Raw genomic sequence first — 7,196 nt, 5'->3', positions numbered from 1 at the left:
TTAGAGGAAAGTTTGCCCTGCTTTGGAGGATTGCTTCATGGAAGTGTATTGCTGTCTCCCTTCTCTGCTAATTAAAGCTAAAAACCCCGCATTTATCATTGCCAACACCTTCGTGCTGAGACTGGTCTCAGCTAATGAGACAGGCAGGTTGTTTTGAACCGTAGGTCAAATATGCTGTTCTCTTGGAATAACTCCAGGCACACAGCTTGTGACATATTCCTAGATTAAGATGAACAATACAGCACCAGTAACTGGGAGAACCAAATGCTATTCAGCAGTTTCAAAAGCAAACACAGAACTGTTTGCAGACTGATGTAATCCAGTTTAGGCAGGTGAGACCAGTTGCTCAGGATTGCTACTTCACTGCTATTGTTCTGCACCCCACCCTTATGTTAAAAAGGATTAAACCCAGGAGTTTACCTTTAGACTGTAGTCCAAAAGGAAGGCTTTTGGTATCACTAACTCAACAAGCAGTCTCACTGTGGGTTTATAGAAGGCAGCTTCACTGGGAATCTTCTTCCAAATAATCCACAACTAATTAATTTGTATAACTAGCTTCTCTAGTGTTCTATTTTGAATATGTTATAGCTTCACTGCGATGTGAAGAATATAGCATGATATGGGACCTAGATAAGAGGCTTCTCTAAAAGAGTGCTTCCCTTATGTGAAAGGAACTTTTTTGTGATTTTTCTTTTTATGAAAACAAAAATATAAAGATGCAATTTTGTCTTTTCCACCCCTCTTTTGCCTCTTGCTGCAAGGGGAGAAAAAAGAAGAAAGAAAGGAAAAGGAAAAAAAAAAGAGAAAAGCAACCATCTGAACAATAAATTGAGGGTGTTTGATTAAAAAATGCAATCTTATAAAACTAAAAACATTTTTGACAGATTATGTTTCTGAAATTTTTTTACATTAATAAAATGATGTATGACACAGAATTAGCACTTGAACTACTGGTAAAAAAGGAAACTGGCAAAAGAGAAAAAGGCTTGACTCCAAGTTATATTTAACTATGGTCCTTTAGGTTTCTACTTACATTTTTTAATATTCACTGTAATGTTTCTTGCTTTGCTTAATCTTTTAAAGGGTGTGTAGTAGCCCCAGTCATGAACTAGAACCTGACTGTGCTAGCTATTAAACAAACACAATAAAACAGATTGGCTGTGCCACAGTTATCTTAAGATCGCTTCTTTCAGTACTTTTGTTCTGGCTGGTGTTCTTGCTAATCTTATGTTAGGAAGAATCTTTACCTGGCAAAACTTATTTACTTTTTTACTTCCCCTTCAAAAAATCCATCTAGTAATCAATTACACTGTATGTCTTTTTCTTAAATCACCATCATCTTGGGACTCACTATTCCATTCTTGCCTCTGGTATTTTGTTGTCAATAACATTTCATGCATAATTATGAGAAAGTAAATTTCTAGGGCTAGGAATCTCATGTTCCTCTTTGTATATTCCCAGTCATTTTGATTCTCTTGAAAACCTTGTAGCAGCTCCAGGGATAAATAACTTATTGTAGTATAGAATTGGGCCACATTTGAAATGTCACATCTGCACCTTTCCCCTTTGAGGAAACTCAGATGAAAATCAAGCTCTGAGTTATGTACCTTTAGGCAGTTCTGTAATGGGACAAATTACAACAAATACAAACATGCCTTGAAGTTTCTTCTCTTTGAATAGAAACAAGCTTAAACCCTTTAAAATTTCTCAAGAATAACAATGACTTGCAGCATGTCTTTCATTGTCCTCCATGTGGTACTTCTTCCCAAGCAGCAACGGCATTAAAACAACCCAGTCTAGAATAAAACTGAAACACTAAACCGGGAGTTTTCTGGGTTTTTAGCTGGAAACACAACAAGCAATTGCTGTTCAACATCTGAATACAGAAGTCTGTAGCAAATCTCCCAGATGCAAATTCTTTTGCTGAAAGTCAACAACAAGCTTATATTAAAATTGAGGAGAAAACACATAAAATGGACAAGGCCAGAATCTTCAAATGGAATACTGCAGTTTCAGTTGTTCTCTATTTGTACCTTGCTTTTGTGAAGGCTTGAGGGAAAAGCACACGAAGAGCTTAATTTTGTCTGAGATGAAACTATTCTAATGTTCCATAGAAGCAAATCAATTTTGCAGTCACTGACTAATTGTGAATTAGTTCTGTCTGTTCTGCAAAAGAATTTCACTCCTAGTTTTGGCAGGTAAACTACTCAGTGAAATAATAACACCCAAGATGTCTTGGACAAGTTTTCTTAACCACGATAATCCCCCATTAATAATGGGAACAGTTAGGGTCAAGTATTACAAGAGAAAATGGAATGTCTCATTTCCTCAATTTTTTCTTACTGTTCTTATCACACCCTGAATGTAGACAATGAGCAAACCATAATTTATTATTGTTATTCATTTATTATGTCATTCCTCTTTTTCTGTGGTAGTGGGAGCCAAGCCATGGCTATGCCAGTCTGAACAAGTCTCAGCTTGACTGGAGTGATTCTGAAGATTCAGAATATGATACTCGCTCCTCATTGTAGATAGGGAGTAAAATATGCTTTATTGTTTTAACCTGGATGTTTATTGGCAATAGATCCCCTCACTGGTATTCATTTCAGCATACAGAAACAACCAAAGCAGCACAGTTTTCTAAGGACATATTTGGAAATGTTTAATACAATCATTTCCTTTAAAGAAAAAAGAGATCCCAGAAATGGCAGTAGATGTAAAGCTACTTTGGAGAATCAAATCAATTTCAGAATGTCGAATAAGCTTTAAAACCCTAGACAGCTAAATTTAATCTACATATTGCAACACCACAAGTGGTTCATCTGCCCATTAACTTTTTGCTGGTTAGTGTTGTCTCTTATTTCTTTGAAGTTACAACAATGTAATTTTGCAGCAGGGTTCATCCTCTTTTGAGACACACAGGACTATTCATCCTGCCTCTTGGTCTTATTGGAAGACACCGCCCAGTTCCACTCCTCCTAGGATCAGTTGTGACATGCCACCAGCTATCCTGTTTTTTTGTTTGGGGTTTTTTTTTCCTGTTTTCACAAGACTTTTCTCCATTAAGGGCATTGAGTTTTCCACAGCAGTCATATGTTGTTCAATTGTTTAAAGTAAAGCTCTGTCATTTGTGTTTCCTTTTCTTGAATGCCACTTCTGTTATTATATGCACCCTCTGATTAGCATTATAGACTGTATAGGACAGTAAAAAGCTTATGCTGTCCCAATTCTTTGTCTTGTCCCCTTAGTACTTTCCACTGCATGTGCACTGAGCTATACCTTCCCCAGTGATTTACTATTTTTGTCACAACTTCATGATTGTACAGGTCTGTTTTGCTCTACTGCAATTTGGAGGACGATTTGTGTAACCAGGGTTTCCAAAGTTTTTCCTAGAGGCTTCCTAGAAGGTCCAGATTTTCCTCATATAAATTACTTTGGCACACAATCATAGTAGAGTCAGGGCTTATGTCTGGAAGGCGGACTGACAAGTTGAAAAAGCTTCTGGAAGTATTTCTCAATCTGCATCCCTAAGATGAATTCCTGGTTCCATTAAAATGAGTGACAAAACTTGAGCTTATTTAAACTGAATGGGACTTTTAGTTCCTAAAATGATGGCATCTTGGTATGACTTCACACACAGCTATTCTGCCTGTTTCTAGTACAGCAAGGGCTATTTTTATTTGTTTATGTAAGGGGAAGTTCAATAACATTTTGTGTCTTCTGGATAGCCAAGCCAAATCTCTGGAGCTACAGAAAGTAGCAGTTGGAGTACAGTTGGAGTATTTACTCCAGGTGACTAGTAACTATTAGAGCTAATTATAGAAGTAGGTGTATGTTCGATTAAAGCATGGAGTTCCTGTTGCCTAGATCAATGCCAATTCAGTATTTCATGAGGCACTAATAAAATATTGGCTAATCCATGATGAAAGAGAGGTGAATGATAAATATTTTGTGCAGTGCAAAGCAAATACAATTAATCCCAGTTAGAAAATTCCTCAAAAATATTTATGAACTATTTTGAATCAGTATTGACACAAATGCATGTTGTCCAATCTTTTCCCTATTTGCAAGCTTGCAAAAAGGTCTGCAACTGAAATGTGATCTGAATGGGAAATAGCATATTAATGAAATAAATCCTTTAACAGAGAAGCCATAAGAGCTTTTACACAGTTTTGATTACATGTCTTATGAATATCTTTTCTTTTCTTTTTTTTTTTTTCTTTAAGCATGAAACTAAAAAAGGAGTTGTGTGTCTAGATTTGAAGCTCTGTGCCACCCAGCCCATGGTATAGGATCATGGGGATACCCATGATCACAACCCGACTCTAGATGCCCCTGTCTAGAATAATGCAGATTAGATGCAAATGAACAGATAGTGTAGCTGTTTTCACTGAAATGGAAATCTATCTGTTGTAATGTCAAAGGAAGAGATGGAGGTCTGAGGAGGCACTGTACTTGAGTATGCAGAAAAGATATTTTTCTGAATAATTTAACTGACACATCCTTCCTAAAACAGGATCTTTTACAGGAATTGGTAAATATGTTAGTGGAAGAAATATTGGGTTTGCTCTGGAATGTCTTGTTGGAAGTATTACTGCTTTCACTAGGACTACTGTAACTCATACAGCAGTGACATTACATGCTCTTAGATCTATATAATCTATATCACTGTCTCTATTACTTGAAAAGTGAGTCAGCGGGTTACCCTTCAGGTCCTGGCTGTCTAAGGAAATGGAGTAACATGTTTCTCCTCACTTTTGTAGGATGTGGATAAAAGCTACTGAAGATAAATGAGGGCACAAGGTGCAAAAGATGGGAGAGACAGATTCCAGGTGGCTCTGGCTTGCTATCAGCTGGCTCAAACTGGATGACTGTCCTGGTGGGAAATAGACAGATCTTTGTTTTATGATTTAGCACACTCATGAGCTCCTGCAGGATAATGATATTTCATAACAATGCCATTTGTTAGCATCAATGTCCACTTAATGTTTATCTCATGGGTAATCTGAAGGCCACTTGTAAAATGGGGTTCTTTGGCTGAGTGGGGGTAGAAAGGTCCTCACCCAAATACCTCCAGACTTAAGTCTTCTTTCAGGCATCCCATGTAGAACAAACACAGAGCTACAGCAGGGGAGGCATGAGCCTCTGAAATAGACGTAAAGGCTGCTGATGTTTCTCCCAACCTCCAACAAAATTCCTGACTCATTTTGCTGACATCTTGTGTAGGATGAATTGCTTCGGGAAACTCCATCTGCCCACTCAATCTGTTATCACCAGCCTCAAGAAAAATATCTGGCAAGGCCGAATCTGGCAGTTTACCAAAAGCGACCATTTTTCTGTTCTATTTTTACTGAACATTTCCATTTCTCTCAGCAGGAACTGTATTCCATACTATGTTGACTACTGTATCAAAATACTGATACCAGCAGTATCTGAGATGTGTCACATTGAGTATAAAAGTAAAGAAAAATGTTTCTTTTTGTTTCATTTATACTATGACAGTAGCTGCATGCTTTGCCATTTCTGAATAAACAATAGCAGGTCAACAATAAAAAATACACAAACTGTTAGAACTTTAAGAAACAAATGATGGAGTTACAGTTAAAAACTTAACAATAAACACTAAGTCTCCCTCCAGTTAAACTGCATTTTTTAAGTGTGTTTTGTACAGTAAAGATCTCTAGCTCAGATGGTGACTCACTCCAGCTTCAGGAAGATGATGAGTCAACATCTCCCCGCCCATTAAGAAGGAGGAAAAACAAATGCAAACAGCTCCTACAATGAGTTGTAGCACAATGCCTTCATGTCAGATCACTCTGAAAGTAGAAACACAGGCCTGAAAGACAATGCAATTAAAAAAAAAAAAAGTGAAAAACTAACACAATGAAAATGGGATAATAGTCCAATTATTGAGAAAGCGTGTTAGAAAAAGGCGTCAAAGTGGGAGAGTGTTTTACTAAACACTTGTAACACACTGATTCCTACCCTTATAGGCCTGCAGTAAAAGCTGCTGTGCTAGATCTTCTTTACTGAGAAAACACCCCAAAACTTATAAAGATGCTCTAAGCCTGTGTAACCCAGCTTTCTAAGTTTTTCAGTATTTCAAAACACTCAGCTAGCTGCACTGGGCATATGCACAGATTTCCAGCTTTTCAGTATAAAAAGATTGTAATTGGCCATGCTCATTAATAGACAAGGGAAACAGTCCCAGAAAAAGTGTGTAAACAGAGGTTTTGGCCAACATCTGACATGGGTGAAATAAGACTGGTAGTGTCATACTGACATGGAGAAGGGCAGGAGGGCAGAAGTAATTTGAACTTCACGCATCATAATTAAACAAACAAACCCAAATACAACCTGACAGCTTGCTCGCAATATTGCTGTCAGCTGGTAGTCCCCTTCAGTTATTCAGCTTACTGAAAATATCTGAAATGCGTTTGTCGAATAACATGCGAAACGTGCAGGAAAAAAAGGAAAGAACAACAGGCAGGGGAAAATTGCTGTCAGAGAGTCAGGGAAGCTGGGGGCTCCCTGGGGGCCAGGACTGTGGGAGAGGGTTCCCATGGGGGTTGGTAAGGCAGGGCCTGGCAGCCCCTCCTGTACCACACCCCAGCCAGGAGCAGGAGGTCCGGGGTGGGGGCAGGGGAGCACTGGGGGCAGCTCCAGCCCCAGGCATCAGGATGGAGATGGGGATGGGACAGAACAGGACGTTAGCCCACAGGTTGGGCAGTGCCAGCCCAGCTGCAAGGCAGCAGGGCAGTGGCTCAGGCAGGGGCCAAGTGCCGGGGCTGCAGCTGAAGGCAGGTCCCAGGGCAGGGAAGGCATGGCCACTGCCTCCCACAGCACTACTGGCAGCTCTCCCTTTGGCCCGGTGGGATGGGAACCCCCTCAGCTCTGCTGATCCTGAGCTTACCCCCAACATCTGCAGCTAAACCCTGTTGGGGGGGATGCATTTAGGGCCCCAACAACTTCTACAGAGCTACTTTAAACAGAGGAAGGCGTAAGCAATGCTGGATTGTGCGTGCAATGGTGTGCTACATTTGAAGAATTTGCAAGTGTCCCCTCTAATGCTACCCAGCAGTCTGTTCTCCTCCCTCCTCATTTTATTAATTGCTGCACTTGAGTTTCAAGGGCAGACTGCATTTCATGTGTGTTCATGAGAGGCAGATCAGCCATACTTCCTCATTCTGGGGGTA

The sequence above is a fragment of the Haliaeetus albicilla genome, chromosome Z (genome assembly GCF_947461875.1).
Source record: "Haliaeetus albicilla chromosome Z, bHalAlb1.1, whole genome shotgun sequence".
NCBI classification, from domain to species: Eukaryota; Metazoa; Chordata; class Aves; order Accipitriformes; family Accipitridae; genus Haliaeetus; species Haliaeetus albicilla.
The sequence above is the reverse complement of the archived record's forward strand: the minus strand, read 5'-3'. Positions refer to the sequence as shown.